This window comes from Lissotriton helveticus, chromosome 1_2, assembly GCF_964261635.1.
Source record: "Lissotriton helveticus chromosome 1_2, aLisHel1.1, whole genome shotgun sequence".
NCBI classification, from domain to species: domain Eukaryota; kingdom Metazoa; phylum Chordata; class Amphibia; order Caudata; family Salamandridae; genus Lissotriton; species Lissotriton helveticus.
In genome coordinates, this window is record NC_136058.1 from 389263408 (window position 1) to 389280439 (window position 17032).

The 17032-nt window shown below is 51.7% G+C and overlaps 1 protein-coding gene across 1 annotated transcript in view; it reads left to right on the top strand.

The window, feature by feature from the left end:
• The first annotated feature begins 1733 nt into the window (after window positions 1-1733).
• The window catches only part of LOC144807949 (vomeronasal type-2 receptor 26-like), a 271470-nt gene continuing 256171 nt past the window's right edge, over window positions 1734-17032 (top strand). Inside the window, exon 1 of the mRNA XM_078673541.1 lies at window positions 1734-1803. The gene's annotated coding sequence lies outside the window, so the exon portion shown is untranslated. The remainder of the gene's footprint in view (window positions 1804-17032) is intronic.

Here is a 17032-nt window from a genome sequence, read left to right on the forward strand (position 1 = left end):
ACTTTATTACTATTATTATTATTATTAAAAGCCACTTCTCCGCAAAAGCAGCTTATAAACGTGACCCCAGTGCACATCCGTCCACTCGTGCATACCGCTGCACGTGTTTACGTTTTTTCTAAATTGTTGTTTTCGTTGTCTTGTATACTCTGGTTCGCGCCTGAAGAAAACCTATCTCAAAATCCTATGTATCTAATATTTTAGCTGTAGAGGGTAAGGTGACACTCGTAGGGTAAGTGAACCGGGCATACACTTTGCCATCTCGGTAACAAAAGAAAGCAAGGTACCTCAGCGAGCTGAATGTCTTCCAGTTACATAATGCACAGTTTTATAGGTGAGAGTCAAAATACCGGTGGAAGGTTGACGTTTTACAAAATCATGCCGAAAAAAAAATTGTTGTGTGGGGGGGATATTGAATACTGTTTATTTATATGTTAGCATATACATCCTTAATGTTTGTGTATTTTTTATATAATTGCACATAAATTTAATGCAAATGAGAGGGGAAGGAATTTACTAAATGTTAACAAATGTTGACTACAAAGTGTCCTTTACATACACTGCAGCACTGAGAGTATTTAGCACAGATGTAGAAACATTTATGGAGCAGAACAGGGTGGTAAGCAATACTGAGAGGAAGAGTGTTAAAGGCAGGAGGGCTTTGCCAGAACAGATCTTACCCTACAGTTTCAGTGCTTGAAGACTAGACTGGCAGGTGTCAGTCAACTGAACTATTTGTGCTAAAGCAACATATGCCAGGCTACGCCTAAAACATTGGTTTGATTGAAATATGCAACAAATTATCAATGTAGACGTGCGTTGTGACTGAAAAACAATTAAGCTTACATTAAAGGCGCATTTTGCCACGTGTGCTGCTAAAAAAACAATTTAGCTCGTATTAAATATACAAAGGTGGGATTATATTGGAAAATACACATATAAATAGTAAAAGTCACGCTTGGTTTTACAGGAAAAACTGTGCAGGCTTTAAGTTTGTGCAGGCATGGAAATGTTAAAAATAGGCGCATGTGAAGATATTTCATCAAAATACAAACACATTCCCCCCCTCCCAAAAAAAAACATTTCACCAAACAAGAAACAAATGTTCTAAAATTGCTTTGGTTTGAACCAACTTTGGATTAGTGGCCCTATTTATCTAGGGGGTTGTGTCGCTTTTGCACGACGCAAGGTGGTACATGCACAGCGCAAGCCCAAAAGGTGATCTATCGGGCCACGCAAGGACGGTTTGTCTGGCCCTGGGTGGCTTGAAAAATCATGGTTATTTCTCTTTGTTTCTTCCTCTTTCTATGTGGACTGCACAATAGGGAAATGCCTCAGGGGGTTGCTTCTGTGCAGGAAGGTGCCTCTTATTGCACAGAATCAATCCTGCCTGCAAGTCAGCCACCCTTGCACCATGGTGAAAGGGTGTCTGCGTTGGCGCTTGGCAGTCATTGTGCGCCAGCACTGACAAAAGGCTGGAAAGCGCCATGTTGTGTTAACTACGATGCATTCCTGCCCTTTCCCAGTAACACCGCACAGTAAGATGCCTTCCTGCCCGGTGTTACCTTCAGATGAATATGTCCCTAAATGTTGGGGGGTGTTTGGCCATTTCTTGAACCGTTTGCTGCTTCGAACGTTTCGAGCCAGTGCGGAGCGCTCTATTAAGCGGGCGGAGCTGCGTTGGCCAACGGACGTGCGCACACTACCGAGGTAGCGCTCGTGACGGCCGTTGTCCGACAGAAGCAGCAAACGGGTTAAAAGGATCAACGAGCCGGGAGAGCCATCATTTTTATGCCTGCTAATGTAAGTATAAAATGTGTTTGGAGTCAATTTTGTCAAATTGTGTACCTTGAGTTCTGAGCGTTGGCATTCATATAACGTGGGTCCGTGGTTCATAAGCTGTGATCCGTGGACCCCCTGGGGGTCTGCGATGCCCACTCAGGGCATCCATGACTGTTTATAAAACGAAATAAAGATAGCAAATTAATAACGTGTACATAAAGAGGCAAAATGTAACATTGGCAATTTTAAATAGTTGTGTAAATGTGAAGGACTTTTTTACTGGAGATATCAACGAAGTTAATGTCCTTGGCTGGGTTCGTGGGAGGAGCCATGGGACCGCAAACGGGCTCTCGCCTGGACAAGGCGTGGCCTCAAACGAAGCAAGGACAAAAACAGAGCCTGCACTAGCAACAACAAGGGCAAAGTGGCATGCTAGAGTCCAGCATTGTACTTCATCTTTTGGAATTAAAATATTGATTATTCTTTATTTGTTTATGAATATTTCATAATTTGTTACTTTCTATGTCGTATACTTGTTTCAATAATTGTATGTATTCTTTTGAGTTTCAAATCGTAGAAACTGGTTAGGCCAATGTCCCTGAATTCCATTAGTGACTCAATGGGGGATCTTAGATTCCAGTACTTTTTCAGTGGGGGTCCCCGGTTTCCAGTATTGATTCAGTGGGGGGTCCCCAAATTCCAGTAGTGATTCAGTGGGGGTCCTTCGATGCCAGTAGTGATTCAGTGGGGGTCCTTCGATGCCAGTAGTGATTCAGTGGGGTTCTTAGAATCCAGTACTGCTTTGCCAAGGGTCCCCGGATTCCAGTACTGATTCAATGGCGGTACTGGGTATCCAGTACCAATTCAGTGGGATGTCATCAGATTACAATGCTAATACTAATTCAATGGGGGTTGCCGGTTTACTCTACTGATTCAATCGGGGGTCCCCGGTTTCCAGTACTGATTCAGTGGGGGGGGGTCCCCAGATTCCAGTACTGATTCAGTGGGGGTCCTTCGATACCAGTAGTGATTCAGTGGGGATTCTTAGATTCCACTACGGATTCAATGGGGATCCCCAGTTTCCAGTACTGATTCAGTGGGGAGTCCCCAGTTTCCAGTACCGATTCAATGGGTATCACGAGTTTCCAGTACTGATTCAGTGGGGATCCTTCGATACCAGTAGTGATTCAATGGGGGTTCTTAGATACCAGTACTGATTCAGTGGGTCGGGTCACCAGACCCCAGTACTGATTCTATGGGTATCCCTGGTTTCCACTACTGATTTACTTGGGGTCCCCGGTTTCCAGTACTGATTCAGTGGGGGGTCCCCAGATTCAAGTACTGATTCAGTGGGGGTCCTTTCGATACTAGTAGTGATTCAGTGGGGGTTCTTAGATTCCAGTACTGCTTTGCCAAGGGTCCCCAGATTCCAGTACTGATTCAATGGCGGTACCAGGTATCCAGTACCAATTCAGTGAGGTGTCACCAGATTACAATGCTAATACTAATTCAATGGGGGTTGCCGGTTTACACTACTGATTCAGTCGGGGGTCCCCGGTTTCCAGTACTGATTCAGTGGGGGGGGGTCCCCAGATTCCAGTACTGATTCAGTGGGGGTCCTTCGATACCAGTAGTGATTCAGTGGGGGTTCTTAGATTCCAGTACGAATTCAATGGGGATCCCCAGTTTCCAGTACTGATTCAGTGGGGAGTCCCCAGTTTCCAGTACTGATTCAATGGGGATCACGAGTTTCCAGTACTGATTCAGAGGGGATCCTTCGATACCAGTAGTGATTCAATGGGTGTTTTTAGATACCAGCACTGATTCAGTGGGTCAGGTCCCCAGACCCCAGTACTGATTCTATGGGTATCCCTGGTTTCCACTACTGATTCAGTTGGGGGTCCCCGGTTTCCAGTACTGATTCAGTGGGGGGTCCCCAGATTCCAGTACTGATTCAGTGGGGTTCCTTTCGATACTAGTAGTTATTCAGTGGGGGTTCTTAAATTCCAGTACTGCTTTGCCAAGGGTCCCCAGATTCCAGTACTGATTCAATGGTGGTACCGGGTATCCAGTACCAATTCAGTGGGGGTCACTAGATTACAATGCTAACACTAATTCAATGAGGGTTGCCGGTTTACACTACTGATTCAGTTGGGGGTTCCCGGTTTCCAGTACTGATTCAGTGGGGGGTCCCCAGATTCCAGTACTGATTCAGTGGGGGTTCTTCGATACCAGTAGTGATTCAGTGGGGGTTCTTAGATTCTACTACGGATTCAATGGGGATCCCCAGTTTCCAGTACTGACTCAGTGTGGAGTCCCCAGTTTCCAGTACTGATTCAGTGGGGAGTCCCCAGTTTCCAGTACTGATTCAATGGGGATCACGAGTTTCCAGTACTGATTCAGTGGGGATCCTTCAATACCAGTAGTGATTCAATGGGGGTTCTTAGATACCAGTACTGATTCAGTGGGTCGGGTCCCCAGACCCCAGTACTGATTCTATGAGTATCCCTGGTTTCCACTACTGATTCAGTTGGGGGCCCCCGGTTTCCAGTACTGATTCAGTGGGGGGTCCCCAGATTCCAGTACTGATTCAGTGGGGTTCCTTTCGATACTGGTAGTGATTCAGTGGGGGTTCTTAAATTCCAGTACTGCTTTGCCAAGGGTCCCCAGATTCCAGTACTGATTCAATGGTGGTACCGGGTATCCAGTACCAATTCAGTGGGGGTCACTAGATTACAATGCTAACACTAATTCAATGAGGGTTGCCGGTTTACACTACTGATTCAGTTGGGGGTTCCCGGTTTCCAGTACTGATTCAGCGGGGGGGTCCCCAGATTCCAGTACTGATTCAGTGGGGGTCCTTCGATACCAGTAGTGATTCAGTGGGGGTTCTTAGATTCTACTACGGATTCAATGGGGATCCCCAGTTTCCAGTACTGACTCAGTGTGGAGTCCCCAGTTTCCAGTACTGATTCAGTGGGGAGTCCCCAGTTTCCAGTACTGATTCAATGGGGATCACGAGTTTCCAGTACTGATTCAGTCGGGATCCTTCAATACCAGTAGTGATTCAATGGGGGTTCTTAGATACCAGTACTGATTCAGTGGGTCGGGTCCCCAGACCCCAGTACTGATTCTATGGGTATCCCTGGTTTCCACTACTGATTCAGTTGGGGGCCCCCGGTTTCCAGTACTGATTCAGTGGGGGGTCCCCAGATTACAGTACTGATTCAGTGGGGGTCCTTTCGATACTAGTAGTGATTCAGTGGGGGTTCTTAGATTCCAGTACTGCTTTGCCAAGGGTCCCCAGATTCCAGTACTGATTCAAAGGCGGTACCGGGTATCCAGTACCAATTCAGTGGAGGATCGCCAGATTACAATACTAATACTAATTCAATGGGGGTTGCCGGTTTACACTACTGATTCAGGTGGGGGTCCCCGGTTTCCAGTACTGATTCAGTGGGGGGTCCCCAGATTCCAGTACTGAATTAGTGGGGGTCCTTCGATACCAGTAGTGATGAAGTGGGGGTTCTTAGATTCAACTACGGATTCAATGGGGATCCCCAGTTTCCAGTACTGATTCAGTGTGGAGTCCCCAGTTTCCAGTACTGATTCAGTGGGGAGTCCCCAGTTTCCAGTACTGATTCAATGGGGATCACGAGTTTCCAGTACTGATTCAGTGGGGATCCTTCGATACCAGTAGTGATTCAATGGGGGTTCTTAGATACCAGTACTGATTCAGTGGGTCGGGTCCCCAGACCCCAGTACTGATTCTATGGGTATCCCTGGTTTCCACTACTGATTCAGTTGGGGGCCCCCGGTTTCCAGTACTGATTCAGTGGGGGGTCCCCAGATTCCAGTACTGATTCAGTGGGGGTCCTTTCGATACTAGTAGTGATTCAGTGGGGGTTCTTAGATTCCAGTACTGCTTTGCCAAGGGTCCCCAGATTCCAGTACTGATTCAAAGGCGGTACCGGGTATCCAGTACCAATACAGTGGGGGATCGCCAGATTACAATACTAATACTAATTCAATCGGGGTTGCCGGTTTACACTACTGATTCAGTCGGGGGTCCCCGGTTTCCAGTACTGATTCAGTAGGGGAGTCCCCAGATTCCAGTACTGATTCAGTGGGGGTCCTTCGATACCAGTAGTGATTCAGTGGGGGTTCTTAGATTCTACTACGGATTCAATGGGGATCCCCAGTTTCCAGTACTGATTCAGTGTGGAGTCCCCAGTTTCCAGTACTGATTCAGTGGGGAGTCCCCAGTTTCCAGTACTGATTCAATGGGGATCACGAGTTTCCAGTACTGATTCAGAGGGGATCCTTCGATACCAGTAGTCATTCAATGGGTGTTTTTAGATACCAGCACTGATTCAGTGGGTCAGGTCCCCAGACCCCAGTACTGAGTCTATGGGTATCCCTGGTTTCCACTACTGATTCAGTTGGGGGTCCCCGGTTTCCAGTACTGATTCAGTGGGGGGTCCCCAGATTCCAGTACTGATTCAGTGGGGGTCCTTTCGATACTAGTAGTGATTCAGTGGGGGTTCTTAAATTCCAGTACTGCTTTGCCAAGGGTTCTCAGATTCCAGTACTGATTCAATGGTGGTACCGGGTATCCAGTACCAATTCAGTGGGGGTCACTATATTACAATGCTAACACTAATTCAATGAGGGTTGCCGGTTTACACTACTGATTCAGTTGGGGTCCCCGGTTTCCAGTACTGATTCAGTGGGGGGTCCCCAGATTCCAGTACTGAATTAGTGGGGGTCCTTCGATACCAGTAGTGATGAAGTGGGGGTTCTTAGATTCTACTACGGATTCAATGGGGATCCCCAGTTTCCAGTACTGATTCAGTGTGGAGTCCCCTGTTTCCAGTACTGATTCAATGGGGATCACGAGTTTCCAGTACTGATTCAGTGGGGATCCTTCGATACCAGTAGTGATTCAATGCGGGTTCTTAGATACCAGTACTGATTCAGTGGGTCGGGTGCCCAGACCCCAGTACTGGTTCTATGGGTATCCCTGGTTTCCACTACTGATTCAGTTGGGGGCCCCCGGTTTCCAGTACTGATTCAGTGGGGGGTCCCCAGATTCCAGTACTGATTCAGTGGGGGTCCTTTCGATACTAGTAGTGATTCAGTGGGGGTTCTTAGATTCCAGTACTGCTTTGCCAAGGGTCCCCAGATTCCAGTACTGATTCAAAGGCGGTACCGGGTATCCAGTACCAATTCAGTGGGGGGTCGCCAGATTACAATACTAATACTAATTCAATGGGGGTTCCCGGTTTACACTACTGATTCAATCGAGGGTCCCCGGTTTACAGTACTGATTCAGTGGGGGGTCACCAGATTACAGTACTGATTCAGTGGGGAGCCCCCAGTTTCTAGTACTGATTCAGTGGGGAGTCCCCAGTTTCTAGTACTGATTCAGTGGGGAGTCCCCAGTTTCCAGTACTGATTCAATGGGGATCACGAGTTTCCAGTACTGATTCAGTGGGGGTCCTTCGATACCAGTAGTGATTCAGTGGGGGTTCTTAGATTCCAGTACTGATTCAATGGGGATCCTCAGTTTCCAGTACTGATTCAGTGTGGAGTCCCCAGTTTCTAGTACTGATTCAGTGGGAGTCCCCAGTTTCCAGTACTGATTCAATGGGGATCATGAGTTTCCAGTACTGATTCAGTGGGGATCCTTCGATACCAGTAGTGATTCAGTGGAGGTTCTTTGATTGCAGAATTGATTCAGTAGGGGCGGTCCCCAGATCCCAGAACTGATTCTATGGGGATCCCCGGTTTCCAGTAATGATTCAGTGGGGGGTCCCTTGATTCCAGTACTGATTCAGTGGGAGTCCTTCAATACCAGTACTGATTCAGTGGGGGTTCTTAGAGTCCAGTATTTATTCAATGGGAATCCCCGGTTTCCAGTATTGATTCAGTAGGTGATCAGCAGATCCCAGTACTGATTCAGTGAGGGTCCTTCGATACCAGTAGTAATTCGGTGGGGGTTCTTAGATTCCAGTACTGATTTTGCAAGTGTCCTCGGATTCCAGTACTGATTCATTGGCGGTCCCCGGTATCCAGTACCAATTCAGTGGGGGGTCGCCAGATTACAATACTGATTTAATTGGGGTCCCCAGTTTCCAGTACTGATTCAGTGGGTGGTTCACAGATTCCGGTACTGATTAAGTAGGGGCTCCCAGATTCCATTACTGATTCAGTGTGGGTCCCCGGATTCCAGCACTGATTGAATGGATGGGGGGACCCTATATTCCAGGAATGATTGAGTGAGGGTCACCAGATTCCACTAGTGATTTAGTGGGGACCTACAGAAGCTTTTACTAGGGCACCATGTTCACTTCACTGCACGGCTGCTATACTTCTCAACTGGCAGTGCCTGTATTTCTACACAGAGGTCATAGGTAACGGAACAGTGCAAGGACATGCCAGCAGGGCCCTTATCCTTGTAATTGTCAGTAAACCTAGGAGCCTTTGATCTTGGAGTTGGCGTGCTTCTTGTCAGGAGGAGTGTTTGCGGGTGTATGTTATGGGGTTGCTTTGTACCCGCTGCGCTGAAGCCGTCCTGATAGGGTCTGGGTTATCGCTAAATGGAGGACATGTGCTGGAGACATAGTAACTTTTGTAAGTCTGTATGGATGGCACCACCCTAACCCTATGCTTAAAAACTGTGCTAGCAAGACAGGCACTTGAGATGAGCAGTGTTGGTCATGTTGCAAAGTGCTCCATGTCAAGGAGCTGCTCTCAAACTAAATTCTGCTCCTTTTTGCATCATTGTAGGGCCCTCAACCTGAAAGTGTTGGTCCCCACCCTCCCAACGCCACCAGCATTCTCTTTCATCCCTTTGTTGAAACTGCCACCAAGCCTGCCTATGTTCATGATTCCCATCTGACACATTGTCCCCCCCAGCACCCTTTGCGGTCTCATTCCCCCCAATACATAGCAATAACCTGCTGTTGCCCCTTCCACACCCTACTTTTATCATCCCATCCACCTTGCACTCAACTGAGATGGCCCTTCCCAGCTCCTCCTCCATTGCCCACCAGGATACCCTCCACCTCCCTGAATCTGCCCCCTTCTGGCCCCCTCTCTCTTGCCCCCCAGGATACCCTCCACTCCCCTGAATCTGCCTCCTTCTGGCACCCTGTCTCTTGGCCACCAGGATACCCTCCACTCCCCTGAATCTGCCCCCGTCTGGCCCCCTCTCTCTTGCCCACCAGGATACCCTCCACTCCCCTGAATCTGCCCCCTTCTGGCCCCCTCTCTCTTGCCCACCAGGATACCCTCCACTCCCCTGAATCTGACCCCTTCTAGCCCCCTCTCTCACTCCCAGGATACCCTCCACTCCCTAGAATCTGCCCTCTTCTTGCCCGGCTCTCTCGCCCCCAGAATACCCTCCACTCCCCTGAATCTGCCCCTTCTGGTTCTCCCTCTCTTGCCCACCAGGATACCCTCTACTCCTGTGAGGCTGCCCCCTACTGGCCCCCTTGATCTTGCCCACCAGGATACCTTCAACTCCCATGAATCTGCCCCCTTATGGCCCCCTCTCTCTTGCCCCCCAGGATACCCTCCACTCCCCTGAATCTGCCCTCATCTGGCCCTGTTCTCTCTCCCCCAGAATACCCTCCACTCCCCTGAATCTGCCCCTTCTGGTTCCCCCTCTCTTGCCCACCAGGATACCCTCTACTCCTGTGAGTCTGCCCCCTACTGGCCCCCTTGATCTTGCCCACCAGGATACCCTCCACTCCCCTGAATCTGCCCCTTCTGACCCCCTGTCTCTTGGCCACCAGGATACCCTCTACTCCCCTAAATTTGCCCTCTTCTGGCCCCTTTCTCTTTCCCATCCAGGATACCCTCCACCTCCCTGAATCTGCCACCTTCTGGCCCCCTCTCTTTTGGCCACCAGGATACCCTCCACTCCCCTGAATCTGCCCCCTTCTGGCCCCCTCTCTCTTGCCCACCCGGATACCCTCCACTCCCCTGAATCTGCCCCCTTCTAACTCCCTCTCTCGGCCCCAGGATACCTTCCACTTCCTTGAATCTGCCCTCTTCTGGCCCTGCTCTCTCGCCCCCAGGATACCCTCCACTCCCATGAATCTGCCCCCTTCTGGCCCCCTCTCTCTTGCCCCCAGGATACCATCCACTCCCTTGAATCTGTCCCCTTCTATCCCAGCTCTCTTGGCCATACATTCATTTGGCCTCCCACCCCCTGCCAACGCAGAACCCCCTCGCTGCTCTGTAGAGTTCACAGGTTGATCAGCCACGTATCATAGGCAACTTACCAACCTGCGTAACTCCGAGCACACTTCTTTATTTCACTGAATAACTACTGCGCATTTCAAGTCGGTCCAGGACAGCCAGATCCCCGCCTGATTACCAAGGGATCCACATAATATATATTTACGTTCTCTGAACCTGGATAGGAAACGTTTACACATCCCATGGTTATCCAAAACATAGAGGGGCAAATTTACAAGCCCCTTACGCCACATTTGCGCCGCCGTTGTGTCACTTTTGTGATGCAGTGGCGGCGCAAAGCCAGCGCCATGCTGTGGGCTATTTACAAAGTAACATATCTGGGAGATGCGTCACGTTGTAAAGCCCTGCGCCACATGTGAGCGTTTCTGCGCAGAGGGTGGGCGTTCCGGTGCAGGACCGCCTCCTAAAAGTGGCTGAGTGAAATCTACAAGATTTCACTCAGTCACTTTTAAGGCCATGCTGCGTCAAAACCCTGGGCCTCCTTGAAGCAGGCATAAGGATTGACACAGCATGTTATGGATAGGGGCACCCAGGGCCTTGCTGGAGCTGCGTCGCGCTTGCGACGCAACTCCAGCAATGCGTCGCCTTTTTGCCAGGGATGCGACGCGCATCTGCCCATCCGTGCGCCACGGTGCGCCGCATTGTAAATGCGGCGCATCAGTGGTGGCGCACGGGTGGGCAGATGCGTTGCAACTCTTCTGGCGCATCCCTGCTGTTTAGCAGATATGCGGCAGAAGTAGTAAATCGGCCCCCTAGTCTGCATCAAGTGCTGCAAACCAATGTTTGACACACCTGCAGCTCCCTTTTCATGTGCTACTCCCACTTCCATTGATGCACCTTCCCCAACTATGCGCCACCCACCCACTGCCTGAGGTGATGCACGGTGCAGCTGTCGGTGTGTGTGAGTTCACACCAGAGCCTCTTCAAGGAACCGAAGCTCACTCTGGAGCAAAAACAGTGCCCGGTGCTGGATCACCCCAGAGGGCTCACTCCTCCTGCTGGTTCATGCCGGGAGGGTTCACTCCTTCTGCTGGTTCACCCACAGAGGAATCACTCCTTCTGCTGGTTCACGCAAGAGGGCTCACTCCTTCTGCTGGTTCACCCACAGAGGACTCACTCCTTCTGCTGATTCACCCACAGAGAGCTCACTCCTTCTGCTGGTTTACCCCCAGAGTGCTCACCCCTTCTGCTGGTCCATCCCCAGAGGCTCACCCCTTCTCCTGGTTTACCCCTGAGGGCTCACTCCTTCTGCTGTTTCACCCACAGAGGGCTCACTCCTTCTGCTGGTTCACCCCAGAAGGCTCCCTCTTTCTGCTGGTTCACCCAAGAGGGCTCCCTCCCTCTGCTGGTTCACCCCCAAAGGGTTCCCTCCTTCTGCTGGTTCACCCCCAGAGGGCTCACTCCTTATGCTGGTTCACCCCAGAGGGCTCACTCCTTCTGCTGGTTCACACCCAGATGGTTCACTCCTTATGCTAGTTCACCACAGAGGGCTCACTCCTTCTGCTGGTTCACCCCCAGAGGGCTCACTCCTTCTCCTGGTTTACCTCAGAGGACTCACTCCTTCTGCTGGGTCACACCCAGATGGCTCACTCCTTATGCTGGTTTACCCCTGAGGGCTCACTCCTTCTGCTGGTTCACCCACAGAGGGCTCACTCCTTCTGCTGGTTCACACCAGAAGGCTCCTTCCTTCTGCTCGTTCACCCAAGAGGGCTCACTCCTTCTGCTCGTTCACCCAAGATGGCTCACTCCTGCTGGTACACCCCAGAGGGCTCACCCCTTCTGCTGGTTCACCCACAGAGGGATCACTCCTTCTGCTGGTTCACCCCAGAAGGCTCACTCCCTCTGCTGGTTCACCCCAGAGGGCTCACTACTTATCCTGGTTCCTCACAGAGGACTCCCTCATTCGGCTGGTTCACCCACAGAGGGCTCACTCCTTCTGCTTGTTCACCCCATAGGGCTCCCTCCTTTTGCTGGTTCGCCCACAGAGGGTTCACTCTTTCTACTGGTTAACCCAAGAGGGCTCACTCCTTCTGCAGGTTCACCCACAGAGGGCTCACTCTTTCTGCTTGTTCACCCCATAGGGCTCCCTCCTTCTGCAGGTTCATCCACAGAGGGCTCACTCTTTCTACTGGTTAACCCAAGAGGGCTCACTCCATTTGCTGGTTCACCCCCAAAGGGTTCACTCCTTCTGCTGGTTCACCCCAGAGGGCTCACTCCTTCTGCTGGTTCACCCCTGAGGACTCACTTCTTCTGCCAATTCACCCAAGAGGGGTCACTTCTTCTGCTGGTTCACCATAGAGGGCTCACTCCTTCTGCTGGCTCACCCAAGAGGGCTCACTCCTTCTGCTGGTTCACCCCTAAGGGCTCTCTCCATGTGCCGATTCACCCAAGAGGGCTCACTCCTGCTGGTACACCCCAGAGGGCTCACCCCTTCTGCTGGTTTACCCACAGAGGGATCACTCCTTCTGCTGGTTCACCCCCAGAGGGCTCACTCCTTATGCTGGTTCACCCCCAGAGGGCTCACTCCTTATGCTGGTTCACCCCAGAGGGCTCACTCCTTATGCTGGTTCACCCCAGAGGGCTCACTCCTTCAGCTGGTTCACCCCTGAGTACTCACTTCTTCTGCTGGTTCACCATAGAGGGCTCACCCCTTCTGCTGGTCCACCCCAAGAGGGTCACTCTTTTCGCTGGGTCACCCACAGAGGGATCACTCCTTCTGCTGGTTCATCCCCAGAGGGCTCACTCCTTGTGCTGGTTCACCCTTAAGGGCTCACTCCTTACGCTGGTTCACCCCGTAGGGCTCCCTCCTTCTGCTGGTTCACCCACGGAGGGCTCACTCCTTCTGCTGGTTCACCCACGGAGGGCTCACTCCTTCTGCTGGTTCACCCACGGAGGGCTCACTCCTTCTGCTGGTTCACACCTAGAGGGCTCACTCCTTATGCTGGTTCACCCCGTAGGGCTCACTCCTTATGCTGGTACACCCCAGAGGGCTCACGTCTGCTGGTTCACCCCCAGAAGGCTCACTCATTCGGCTGGTTCATACCAGAGGGCTCACTCCTTCCACTGGTACACCACCAAACGGGTCACTCCTTCTGCTGGTTCACCCCCAAAGGGTTAACTCCTTCTGCTGGTTCACACCAAGATGGCTCACTCCTTCTGCTGGTTCACCCCAGAGGGCTCACTCCTTCTGCTGGTTCACCGACAGAGGGTTCACTCCTTCTGCTGGTTCACACCAAGATGGCTCACTCCTTCTGCTGGTTCACCCACAGAGGGCTCACTCCTTCTGCTGGTTCACCCCTGAGGGCTCACTCCTGCTGGTTCACACCCAAAGGGTTCACTCTTTCTGCTGGTTCACCTACAGAGCGCTCTCTCCGTCTGCTGGTTCACCCCCAAAGAGTTCACTCCGTCTGCTGGTTCACCCCCAGAGGGCTCACTCCTTCTGCTGGTTCACCCCGTAAGCCCCACTCCCTATGCTGGTTCACCTACAGAGTGCTCTCTCTGTCTGCTGGTTCACCCCCAAAGGGTTCACACCTTCTGCTGTTTGACCCTCAGAGGGCTCACTCCTTCTGCTGATTCACCCACAGAGGGCTCACTCATTCTGCTGGTTCACCCCCAAAGGGTTCACTCCTTCTGCTTGTTCACCCCCAGAGGGCTCACTCCTTCTGCTGGTTTACCCCAGAGGACTCACTCCTTCTGCTGGGTCACATCCATATGGCTCACTCCTTCTGCTTGTTCGCCCCAGAGGGCTCCCTCCTTCTGCTGGTTCACCCCTGAGGACTCACTTCTTCTGCTAATTCACCATAGAGGGCTCACTCCTTCTGCTGGCTCACCCAAGAGGGCTCACTCCTCCTGCTGGTTCACCCCTAAGGGCTCACTTTTTCTGCTGGTTCACCCAAGAGGACTCACTCCTTCTGCTGGTTCACCCACAGAGGGCTCTCGCCTTCTGCTGGTTCACTCCCCGAGGGCTCACTCCTTCTGCTGGTTCACCGACAGAGGGTTCACTCCTTCTGCTGGTTCACACCCAGAGGGCTCACTACTTCTGCTGGTTCACCGACAGAGGGTTCACTCCTTCTGCTGGTTCACACCCAGAGGGCTCACTACTTCTGCTGGTTCATCCCATAGGGCTCACTCCTGCTGGTTAACCCCCAGAAGGCTCACTCATTCTGCTGGTTCATACCAGAGGGCTCACTCCTTATGCTGATTCACCCCAGAGGGCTCACTCCTTCTGTTGATTCACCCACAGAGGGCTCACTCCTTCTGCTGGCTCACCCAAGAGGGCTCACTCCTTCTGCTGGTTCACCCACAGAGGGCTCACTCCTTCTGCCTGTTTACCCACAGAGAGCTCACTCATTCTGCTGGTTCACCCCAGAGGGCTCAATCCTTCTGCTGGTTCACCCCGAAAGGATTCACTCCTTCTGTTGGTTCACCCCCAGAGGGCTCACTCCTTCTGCTGGTTTACCCCAGGGTACTCACTCCTTCTGCTGGGTCACAGCCAGATGGCTCACTCCTTATGCTGGTTCACACCCAAAGGGATCACTCCTTCTGCTGTTTCACCCCCAGAGGGCTCACTCCTTCTGCGGGTTTACCCCAGGGTACTCACTCCTTCTGCTGGGTCACAACCAGATGGCTCACTCCTTCTGCTGGTTGACCCCCAAAGGGACCACTCCTTTTGCTGGTACACCCCAAAAGGGTTCATTCCTTCTGCTGATTCACCCTCAGAGGTCTTACTCCTTCTGCTGGTTCACCCACAGAGGCCTCACTCCTCCTGCTGGTTCACCCCCAGAGGGCTCACTCCTTCTGCTGGTTTACCACCAGAGGGCCCACTCCTTCTGTTGGTTCACCCGAGAGGACTCACTCCTTCTGTTGGTTCACCCCTGAGGGTTCACTCCTCCTGCTCTTTTACCCCCAGAGGGCTCACTCCTTCTGTGGTTCACACACAGAGGGCTCTCTCCTTCTGCTGGTTCACCCCCAGAGGGCCCACTCCTTCTGCTGGTTCACCCCTAGAGGACTCACTCCTTCTGCTGGTTCACCCTTGAGGGTTCACTCCTTCTGCTGATTCACCCACAGAGAGCTCACTCCTTCTGCTGGTTTACCCCCAGAGGGCTCACCCCTTCTGGTGGTCCACCCCCAGAGGCTCACTCCTTCTCCTGGTTTACACCTGAGGGCTCACTCCTTCTGCTGGTTCACCCACAGAGGGCTCACTCCTTCTGCTGGTTCACCCCCAGAAGGCACAGACCTTCTGCTGGTCCACCCCCAGAGGCTCACTCTTTTAGCTGGGTCACCCACAGAGAGCTCACTCCTTCTGCTGGTTCACCCCCAGAGGGCTCACTCCTTCTGCTGGGTGACCCCCAAAGTGCTCACTCCTTCTGCTAGTTCACCCACAGAGGGATCGCTCCTTCCGCTGGTTCACCCCAGAGGGCTCACTACTTCTGCTGGTTCACCCCTAAGGGCTCACTTCTTCTGCTGGTTCATCCAAGAGGGCTCACAGCTTCTGCTGGTTCACCAACAGAGGGCTCACTCCTTCTGCGGGTTCAACCACAGTGGGTTCCCTCCCTCTGCTGATTCATCCACAGAGGGCTCATTCCTTCTGCTGGTTCACTCCAGATGGCTCACTCCTTATGCTGGTTCACCCCAGAGGGCTCACTCCTTTTGCTGGTTCACCCTGTAGGGCTCACTCCTTATGCTGGTTCACCCCAGAGGGCTCACTCCTTCTGCTGGTTCATCCCTGAGGGCTCACTCATGCTGGTTCACCCCCAAAGGGTTCACTCCTTCTGCTGGTTCACCTACAGAGGGCTCACTCCATCTGCTGGTTCACCCCCAAAGGGTTCACTCCTTCTGCTGGGTCACACCCAGATGGCTCACTCCTTATGCTGGTTCACCCCTGAGGGCTCACTCCTTCTGCTGGTTCATATACAGAGGGCTCACTCCTTCTACTGGTTCACCCCAGAGGTCTCCCTCCTTCTGCTAGTTCACCCAAGACGGCTCACTCCTGCTGGTTCACCCCAGAGGGCTCCCTCCTTCTGCTGGTCCACCACAGAGGGCTCACTCCTTCTACTGGTTCACCCCAGAGGTCTCCCTCCTTCTGCTAGTTCACCCAAGACGGCTCACTCCTGCTGGTTCACCCCAGAGGGCTCCCTCCTTCTGCTGGTCCACCACAGAGGGCTCACTCCTTCTGCTGGTTCACCCACAAAGGGCTCACTCTTCCTGCTGGTTCACACCCAGAGAGCTAACTCCTTCTGCTGGTTCACCCCTAAAGGGCTCACTCCTTCTTTATTATTATTATTATTAGCGGGTTTGTAAAGCGCTTGAATCAACTCCCAGGGGAGTATCTCCGCGCTGCAGAAGCACCAATGGTAGAAAAAAAAGAAAGAAGAGCAGAAAGATCCAAGAAAGGACAAGATCACATAATTCTTAGTAAAACACAAAATCAGAATAGAGTTTTAACAGATCCAATTAGGATTGAAACAGGAAGGTTTTCAATTTATTCCTAAAACTAGAGTGGTCCACGCATTGTCTAAGCAGAAGTGGAAGTCCGTTTCAGAGTGTGGGACCGACCACGGACAGAGCTTTACCTCCCTGTCTAGCCTTTTTAATCCTGGGCACCTTCAAAGGAACTGGTTGCTAGATCGTAGGGAGCGCCTGGGGACATACGGGACAAATGTATCTGCTAAATAGGAAGGTCCTAGGCCATGTAGTCCGTTATGGACTATACAGCACACCATAAACTTGATTCTTTGGCGAACAGACAACCAATGAAGTTTTACCAACAGTGGCTTGGAAGGGGTCCTGGGCGGAACGTTCAGGACCAATCTAGCAGCGGTGTTCTGCACCACTTGGAATCTGTCTAGTACTTCTTCCTTGGCAGATGCTAGTATGCCATTACAATAGTCGATCCGACTCAATACTAGCGCCTGTACCAAAGTCTTTCTCGTAGAATCAGGGAGAAGCGGAAATACCTTACGAAGAAGGCCTATCATGT